The sequence below is a fragment of the Eumetopias jubatus genome, unplaced genomic scaffold (assembly GCF_037043125.1).
Source record: "Eumetopias jubatus isolate StellerSeaLion01/CBP00866 unplaced genomic scaffold, mEumJub1_p1.0 scaffold_12, whole genome shotgun sequence".
Lineage (NCBI taxonomy): Eukaryota > Metazoa > Chordata > Mammalia > Carnivora > Otariidae > Eumetopias > Eumetopias jubatus.
The window spans coordinates 12,365,898-12,375,864 of NW_028274818.1; positions in this window are offsets into that span (position 1 = coordinate 12,365,898).

Sequence of the window (9,967 nt, forward strand, 5' to 3'; positions counted from 1 at the left end):
TGGAGAAATGCCGATACTAGAATATTCACCAGAAACAGTTTTATCCGGACGCCTTCCCCACCACACTCCGTGTTGCTTTGTTGTTCAGCGTTTGGAACACCTGCCATCTCATCTCCTGTCCTGCCTGGGGTCCTGAGCTCCACTAGCTGTTGCTGAGCGCTTGCTGTGTATGTCCTTGGGGAGTCTGCACACACTCCTCTAAATTCCCAGGGAGTTTCTCTCACTTCTACGGTCAGCTTTCCTTGGTGCATTTCTGCCCGAACCTTGCTGCTGTGTGTAACGCTGCCTTTACTCTCGTCCTGTGTCCATCCAGTCATTGTGCTCCATTAATGTTTTCTTCAAGGACTCGATGTCAGTCCCTGCTTCTCTAGTCTTGTCCCTGTCTCTTGGGTTCAGCTTGATCAGCTCACATCCGTGCTGTGGCAGAAGCCTCCTGACCAGCCTCCGGGCCACCTCCAAACTTCTGGTCAACCTTCCTGCTTTCTCTCTGCTCCGGGAGGAAGGACAAAGGCAGCCTGTCCCTGAAGCTCCTCTCACCTGGCCCCTAGCCTTATCTTCTCCAGAAGACAAGAAGCACGCAGATCCCCAAGGAAGTTAGAAGAGCAGAGGGTGTGAGGACAGCTGCTGTGTGGACCAGTAAATAGAGGGTTGCCTGAGTTAGGGAGTGAATATCATACCCGTTTCTTTTATGCTCGAAAGTCATTTTCACTTTCTCCAGTTTTGGATTACATTCTCTAGGTTACTTCCTTTCTGGTTTCTCTTCTTATGCCAATTTCTTCCTTTTCTATGTTAGTGGGTCTTGTGGCCCCACGGGGTGATTTCCGGTGGATGACACACTACAGCCCTCACAAGCCTGGCGTCGTGATTCAGGAGTGCAACTGGAGAGGGACATATCCCGTGCCCAGCAGCAGAGCCATGATCTTTCTCATCTTTTTGTGAAGCAAAAGGCGGGCGGACTCTGTCACCTCATATTTTCACCACGTGATCACAAATGTGGCTGCACCGTTAACAGTGAGCTCCAATATGGAGCAAAAATGTTCGGCACGCCACACTGGTTCTTTTAGGCTTGGAGACGCAAGAGGAAAATGGCATGGGATTTACAACCAAGGGCTGCTGGTATTTTGCCTACATTTTCTCAGGGGAGGGAGCAGGGAGCAGAGGGGAGCAAATTCTCAGAGTGGCCCCGTTGATACAGGCTTGCGGTGGGCGTAATAATCACCGGGTCTCCTATCTGCCTCACAAAGCTGGAACCTGAAGAAAATCATGCCGACTGCGGTGAGTTTGTGGCTATAGTCTGATGTTCAAAGGTATTCAGAAAAAAAGAATAGAATGCTTTTGGGAGGAGTGAGGCTTGACACTTGCTTTATTTTTTTTTTAATTTTTTATTGTTATGTTAATCACCATACATTACATCATTAGTTTTTTGGTGCAGTGTTCCATGATTCATTGTTTGTGCATAACACCCAGTGCTCCACGCAGAACGTGCCCTCCTCAATACCCATCACCAGGCTAACCCACCCCCCTCCCCCCTCCCCTCTAGAACCCTCAGTTTGTTTTTCAGAGTCCTTCATCTCTCATGGTTCGTCTCCCCCTCTAACATACTCCCCTTTTCTTCCTCTCCTGTTATTTTCTTCTTTTTTTTTCTTAAAATATGTTGCGTTATTTGTTTCAGAGGTACAGATCTGTGATTCAACAATCTTGCACAATTCACAGCGCTCACCGTAGCACATACCCTCCCCAATGTCTATCACCCAGCCACCCCATCCCTCCCACCCCCCACCACTCCAGTAACACTCAGTTTGTTCCTGAGATTAAGAATTCCTCATATCAGTGAGGTCATATGATACATGTCTTTCTCTGATTGACTTATTTCACTCAGCATAACACCCTCCAGTTCCATCCACGTCGTTGCAAATGGCAAGATCTCATTCCTTTTGATGGCTGCATAATATTCCATTGTGTATATATACCACATCTTCTTTATCCATTCATCTTGACACTTGCTTTAAATAGCTCTAGCTTTCTGTTGTTTAAACTTCCGCTGCATGGTACTTCCCAAGTGGGGAGACACGATTTAGCCCACTGCACCACTAAACCTACATGGCAGAAAAGTGCTTTAGGGAGAGATTCTATTATACAAATTAACATATGCTGTGAAGTATAGCTTCAAGTCTGGGCATTCTGCCTTCTGAGTTGGCCTGCCATTAATTCCCGGCTCTACCACTGATGACCTGCTTGGCTTCAGGAAGAACATTGTGAGTAAAAAAAGTTCTCCAGGCTTCAGTTTTGCCATTTGTCAAACAGGAGAAAATTAGAATTCCTGCCTCTTGACATTGTTGTGAGGGTGACAGGAGACTGCCCGTGTTGGGCTCAGCACAGGGCGAGAATGCTAGATCTTTAAAATGCCCACTCTAATAGGTAAGATTTCAAGTAGATTTATTCCCCCTTTTTAAGCTTTTATTTATTTACTTGTCAGAGAGAGAGAGAAAGAGTGAGCACAAGCAGGGGGAGCAGCAGGGAGAGGGAGAAACAGTCTCCCCACTGAGCAGGGAGCACGATGTGGGGCTCAATCCCAGGACACTGAGATCATGACCTGAGCCAAACACAGGAGTTGGACGCCTAACCGACTGAGCCACCCAGGCTGTGAGTCTCAAGGCAGTCCCTGCAATACCAGGGCTGAGCTCTGTCAGTTTCCAGATGTCAAGGGGCCTTTGTCTCTTTCTTATATTTCGATACTTAGTATATTTGTGCTAAGCAGGCTGTGAGCATTTAAATCCTGATTAAAAGGCTACTTAGAAGCTGTTTGATCCTGAGCAGTTTCCTTCATCTCTTGGAACATCAGTATCCCTCACACCTTTTACAGGAGGTAGGGTACCTACTGCTTGGGTATTGTGAAAATGAAATGAGATCATGCAAGTTCCTGGCAAAGAGTCAGTGATCTTTAAAAGTTAGCTGTTTTTGGTGAGTCCCTCTGTTTCTGTCTTCCTCCATGACTGGCTCATTTTAGGACATGAATCAAATGCTCTCTCTCATTTTGCCTCGTTTTATTTCCTTGCCTCATGGGACTACTAAAAACAAAACAAAACAAAACAAAAAACCCTTTAGATATCATGGTTAGAAGACCTGCAGACACCTAAGGTTATTTGTAGGCATTCATTGGAAATACGCTCATGCCACTGCCATCACCACCACTGTCACCACTGTGACAGTGTCCAATAAGTAGGATTAAAGAGTCTGGCTAACATGTGTGTGGTCATGCAATTTGGGAGTGGCCAGATTATTATCTAAATACCCCAGTATCTGACTGTCAACTGTCAATAGATGTTTGTTGGATGAATGAATAAATGAGTGAATGAATGAATGAATGAATGAGTGTAAATGGTGAAATGTAGTTCACCTCTCACCTTGCAGCTTATCAAGCAGGTATTTTCTGTCTTTGACACCAACATTCACATGAGGCTCCGTTGTACAGATTACAATTCATGCTCAAGACTCTCATGCAAAGAATGCACAGGCAAGATATCTGAGGTTTCCAAGAGTCAACAGGGTTTGGGGGAGCAGATCTCCTATCTCCCCTGGACAGCTTGGGCTGCCACACCCACATCCACTGCAGGTCGTCAGAGCTCAAACAGATGTCTTGAGACCTGCTGCTCATTTGATAAGATACTGTCCTTTGCTACTTTGGGGTTCTTGATGTCTCTTATTCCTCCTCCTTCCTCACCTCCCTTTTTTTGTTTTTGTTTTTTTTTTTTTGAGGGGTAATACAGAGTTTATGGAATTAGATTTTTCTATTTACAATGGAGATCACATCCACATATTATTTAGCTGCTCTGCATGGGTACATCAATCCTAATGAGTTTAGATTTATGATGAATGGGCTTAATCATACAAACACACACATACACACTCACACTATTGTTTTAAAACCGTGGTGCATACATTTATTCCTCCTAGAAAGCCAGCTTTGATTAAAAACCATTAGTTTCAAAGATCAGTCTGGGGGCGCCTGGGTGGCTCAGCTGTTAAGCGTCTGCCTTGGGCTCAGGTCATGATCCCGGGGTCTTGGGATCGAGCCCCGCGTCGGGCTCCCTGCTCAGCGGGAAGCCTGCTTCTCCCTCTCCCGCTCCCCTTGATGTGTTCCCTCTCTCGCTGTCTCTCTCTGTCAAATAAATAAATAAAATCTTTAAAAAAAAAAGACCAGTCTGATTTTGGAGATGGACCAAGATACACACTATAGGATTCTAAAATATATTTTAGCCATTTTGTACAGCTGCTATCTTATCGGACCACAGTGTGTGTTTTCCAAAAGGACACTGATGAGGGGCACTATCTGGTGTTAACTTTGACCACAGCCAGCTTCTTCCCCCTTCTCCAAACACTGAGGACCAAGAATTGTCCATTGTGAAGACTGAACTTATTCTTTTGGCTTTAGAACATTTAAAAAAATTACTAACTGGTAATAAAGCAAAAAAGGACAGACACATGTAAAGGATTTGAGATAATTTCAAACCTCTAAGGAAAGCATGCTTAATAAAATAAGTCTTCACACTATATGTTTTGTTTTTCAACGTGTTTTTTTTAGATTAGTGATACATTCAGACTGTCTTTCCAAGTCAGGACATAAAGATCTACTCTATTTTTATTGATACCTATATAGTATTCTGTCATGACTGTATCAACTTAAACATCTACACTCCTATTAAGAAATTTTACTTTGTTTAGAAAAATGTACAGACTTTAACCTAAGTTTCATTGGCATTACTCAACTACTTTATGGGTATCACATGTGGGTGTGAATTTAGGATTAATATCATTAAAATGTGTCTGCTTTTTGCATCCCCCATAATTTTTTATAATGAGTATATGGTACTTATAGAATATCAGAGAAAAGTTATATAAAATAGTATTTGTTTCACGCATATTTTCCTCAGTTCCGAATCCCAGTAGTACTTATTGTTACTACCATACCACCCACGATTCGATGACGTGTCTCATCTCTTCAAATAAATAGTATGTTCCTTGAGAACATAGATTGCATCTTAATAGTAACAACACTGACTTAACACTTCTAAGTGCCAGGTACTTGACTTGTATATATAATCTTGTGTGATCTTCACAAAACTCCTGCAAAGTCAGTTCACTCTTTTAGTAGCGAGGAAAATAAAGCTCAGAGTTTAAATGATTCACTCAGTTCAGTTGTGGTGGGGGCAGGTTTCGAACCAAGGTCTCTTTGACCCCAGTGCCTGGCCCTTTTCTCTACCCGTAAGCTATTTCCTACTTCAGAATCCACTGTAGCATTTGGTGCAGGGGTGGACACACAGTAGGCATGTAATTACAACTTGCTGGCTTAAATATGGTGGAGGACAATACTTCCTCTAAAGACATTTCCCAGCCAGCATACCCAAGCCTGTCTCCTCAAAGGCTAAGTCTATACAACATGACCTGACCACATGTGTCTCCACTAATAATTCCTTTCTTTACAGCATTAGCGACTGAATTCTCTTCAGCGTGTTGGGCTTGAGATATCACAACATGGAAGGCGAAGAGGCAGGTGGAGAAGAGGTATAGTGGTTTTTGGAAACAAAAACTTTTGCTGTAAGACAAAGGGTAAAGCTCAGTAGATCAGAGCAAATAACTACTATGGAGACCTGGTTATTGACACTGCAATGTGGGGGTGCCTATTTATTAACCTCTTATCTAATAGTTCTTCGTTAGAATTCAGAACTGCCTTGTCACAGAAGAGGGCTTGCATTAGGAACTGCTGGGTGCTGGGAAAGCAAAACCTCTGGACTTTTTAATGTTTTTGGTGTGCTATTCCTTAGGAAAATAGCTACACCTCATGGTGATCTCATGGAGGCCCTGGGAAACAAGTCACGTCTTACTTATAGTCATGGTCTGTTCTTTCTTATTTCTTTCTTCTCTCTCTCTTCTTTCTTTCTTTCTTTCTTTCTTTCTTTCTTTCTTTCTTTCTTTCTTTCTTTCTTTCTTTCTTTCTTTCTTTCTTTCTTTCTTTCTTTCTTTCTTTCTTTCTTTCTTTCTTTCTTTCTTTCTTTCTTTCTTTCTTTCTTTCTTTCTTTCTTTCTTTCTTTCTTTCTTTCTTTCTTTCTTCCTTCCTTCCTTCCTTCCTTCCTTCCTTTCTTTCCTTCTTTCTTTCTTTTTCTTTCTCTGTGGTATTCTTCTTTATGAACATCTCTAAGTATGTTATACATCTCATTGAAGTTCTCACTTCATTAAATTCTAACAAAAAGTTTTACTTCTGCATGCCTTCTCGATGTCTGGGAGAATCTGGATGCTAGAACATGCGAAGTTTATGTCAACTTCTGTGGAGGTAATTTTGGAAAAGTGGAAACTAGATATTCAAAAGAGAAAAGAAACAGTTGACAGAGAATTAGAGCTGTTTGCAAGGACGTCTTAGGAAAGAAAAGCAAACGAGGAAAATTAACCATGGCCTTAAAATTGCGCGCACCTGGTGTGTCTGAGAGGGGCCAGGGTTGTGGAACAAATGACCAGGTGAAGGGCTGAGGCCATAGAAAGCTGGCTGTTGAGAGACTGGGAAACAACTTATTCACCTGAGCACAGATCCCACAGGTTACCCAGAGCTTCCTATATTTGCATTTCAAATCCCAATGACACTTTGAACCCCTGAGCCTCCAGAAAGCCTGGGGGAAGGCTGAGTGTGGAAGCCTGGGGGCCATGGGTTAAGGACTCCAGGTCTTTACGTGGGAAAGGCACTCAGCCTTTGGCTTGGGGGGGGGGGGCGCGGTGGAGGGAGTGCTCTGCAGCAGGAAGATTATCTATTTATGAAAAAAGTTCAAAATGAATGAACCATCTTGTTTTCAAAATTAGGGAGATCATGAACATTTTCTAGTGAGCAAGTGATGATATCATGAAATCGTAATATAGCATCTTTATTACTTATTTACAATGCGTAAATAAATATTAGTATTGTTTGTATTTGGTATTTTCTTCATAGGTCTATTTTGGTGTATATAAATATTTATTAGAGATTTCCTTCTTTGCCCTCATTTCAACTTTTTTTAAAAAGATTTATGTATTCATTTGAGAGAGCGAGCACACAGAGGGGAGGAGCAGAGGGAGAGGGAGAGAGAGTCTTAAGAGGACTCCTCGATGATTGCAGAGCCCGACCCAGAGCTCAATCTCATGACCTTGAGATCAGGACCTGAGCCAAAACCATAAGTCAGACACTTAACTGGCCACACTACCCAGGTGCCCCTCATTTCAACTTTTTTGAATAAGGTTTTAATTTTTTTTCTCTTTTTCTTATTTATTTATTTATTTGACCTAGAGAGAGCACGCCAGCTAGAGGAGGGGCAGAGGGAGAAGCAGGCTCCCCACTGCACAGGGAGCCCGACACGGGGCTCTATCCCAGGGCCCTGAGATCACCACCCAAGCCAAAGGCAGACGCCTAACTGACTGAGCCACTCAGGCGCCCCAGGTTTTAAGTTTTTTTCAATGGAAAATTCTTCTGAGAGCTTTTGGAAACCCAGCCCCAATGTCTGGGGAGAGTATACTGTTTTATGAATGGTTCATCCCATCAAAATAATAACAATAAATCGAAACAATGCAAAAGATAGGCATGGGTACAAAAGAATAAACCCAGGGCAGGATTGGGTGTCAACTTCATTGACAAACATTTTGAAAATGGCAGCCTTTACTTAAAGGAAAAAGTAGTTTGGGCTGTGCAGAGACATTCATTGTAATCATTAACCAGAATCTGTTTTTGAGCTTCCCTGATGCGCATTTCCAATTCCCTTCTCTCTTGCCTGCCTCCCTGTGGAGGCTGGAAATGCTGAGGGCGTACTCACCCAGCCTCACTTGCCACTAGGGATGCCCGTAAGGCAGCTTAGGCTGAAGACCAGTATACGGAAGTTCAGGTGGGGCAGGGGAGAGTTCCGAGAAGGCTTTTGTTTTTCTTGACAAAATAAGAAACTGTTGGGGTGCTTGAGTGGCTCAGTCCTTAAGCGTCTGCCTTCAGCTCAGGTCATGATCTCAGGGTCCTGGGATTGAGCCCCACATCGGGCTCCCTGCTCAGTGGGGAGCCTGCTTCTCTCCCTCTGTCAAATAAATAAATGAAATCTTAAAAAAAAAGAGAGAGAGAGAGAGAGAGAAACTGTTACTTCCCTTCCTCCCTTCTTTTTCACTTGAATACAGATTGGATGCAGTAAACTGTGACAGCCTTGTCAGGATCACGAAAAAGTCAAGTTTCCTCCCGCCATGCCATACCACGGGCAAAAATATAATCATACAGAAATTCTGGTCCTGCTATCATTGGGCTACCAAACCAGGTCAGTAGCTGTCAATCTCTGGGCTTTTTATATGAGAAGAATAAACCTGTATTCTTTTCAAGGTATTGTTGGTAAGTTTTCTGTTACTTAAAGGGAAAAGCATTCCTAACAAATTCATAGTTTGCTAATTTCCCTATTTCCTCATTGACTAACATTGGCCTGTTCATGGAATATATGTTAATAAATTCACATAGTAAATGCTCTTATGTAAAATTTCACAGCAAATCAGACTTTGGGGAGTAGTAGAACTTTTGCATTATATTAGGAACCTTAAAGCATTTTAAATCTTTTATTTTTTTTAAAAGATTTTGTTTATTTGAGAGAGAGCAAGAGAGAGCACAAGCAGGGCAGGGAATGGGGGCAGCAGGCAGAGAGAGAAGCAGGCTTCCCACTGAGCAGGGAGCTTGATGCAGGACTTGATCCCAGATCCCAGGACCTTGGGATCATGACCTGTGCCAAAGGCAGACACTTAACTGACTGAGCCACCCAGGCCCCCCTTTAATCTTTTAAGTTCTTAACAGGGGCTAGAAGTTCTAGACTTATTTTGCCTGGGTTTTTAAAATACCCTGGGATGTGGATGGGTAAGTTCTTACAGAAATGCACATATTTAATCTATATAACACATCTTTTACCATATAGTTCTATGTTCTCCTTTCCCTCCCTCCCTTCCTCCCTTCCTTCCTTTCTTCCTTCCTTCCCTCCTTCTTTTCTTCTTTCTTTCTTGTTTTCTATAGATAGCAGATGGTGTGGGGTGGAGCCATATTCCTAAAGCAGGACCTAGGTATGGGAAATGATTTTAGGTGATACATGGGCAAACATCTTTTATGTGAATGTTATGTATTTATTTTAATGTTTATTGAAATATAACTATCACATCAAACTTGCAATTTCACAGTTGTGTTACAAAATCTTTCCTTTTAATATATTTGTATAAGTAGCAAAAGCCTGATTTAAAGAAAATTCTGAAATAATACTAGTGAACTTTAAGTACTTACTATAGTACGTTAACATATATTAATGCATTTAATCCTCAAAACGACCCTATAGATAGGTGTATTATTCACCCCCACTTTAAATAGGAGGAAACATGTATAGGTCTCCTCAGTTGCCTAAAGTCAAAAAGCCAGTAAGAAGAAGCACCAGGATGGGAACTTATGTACATTGACTTCGGGACTATGTTCTAATCACTAAACCATACTGCCTCTCAGGAAATAACAGAGAACATGGTGCAAGATGTCGGCAAAAATCATGAAGTGGTGTTTGAATGACTGAAGTTTAAGGAGTCATGTGGGGCACCTGGGTGGCTCAGTTGGTTAAGCTACTGCCTTCGTCTCAGGTCATGATTCTGGAGTCTCGGGATCGAGTCCCGCATCTGGGCTCCCTGCTCAGTGGGGAGTCTGCCTCTCCCTCTGCCCCTCCCCCCTCTCGTGCTCTCTCTCTCTCTCTTTCTCTCTCTCTCAGATAAATATAAAATCTTTAAAAAAAAAAGAGGGAGTCATGTGATGGAAAGCACATGGGCTTTGAATGCCTTATTTGTTATTGATCCATTATGTATTCCTGGACACAACACTAACCTTTTGTTAGAATGATGGAGAAAATGTGTCCCTCATACGGTGAGTTTTCACACGTGTTAATTCCCTCTCCTCTCTGTGAATCTCAGT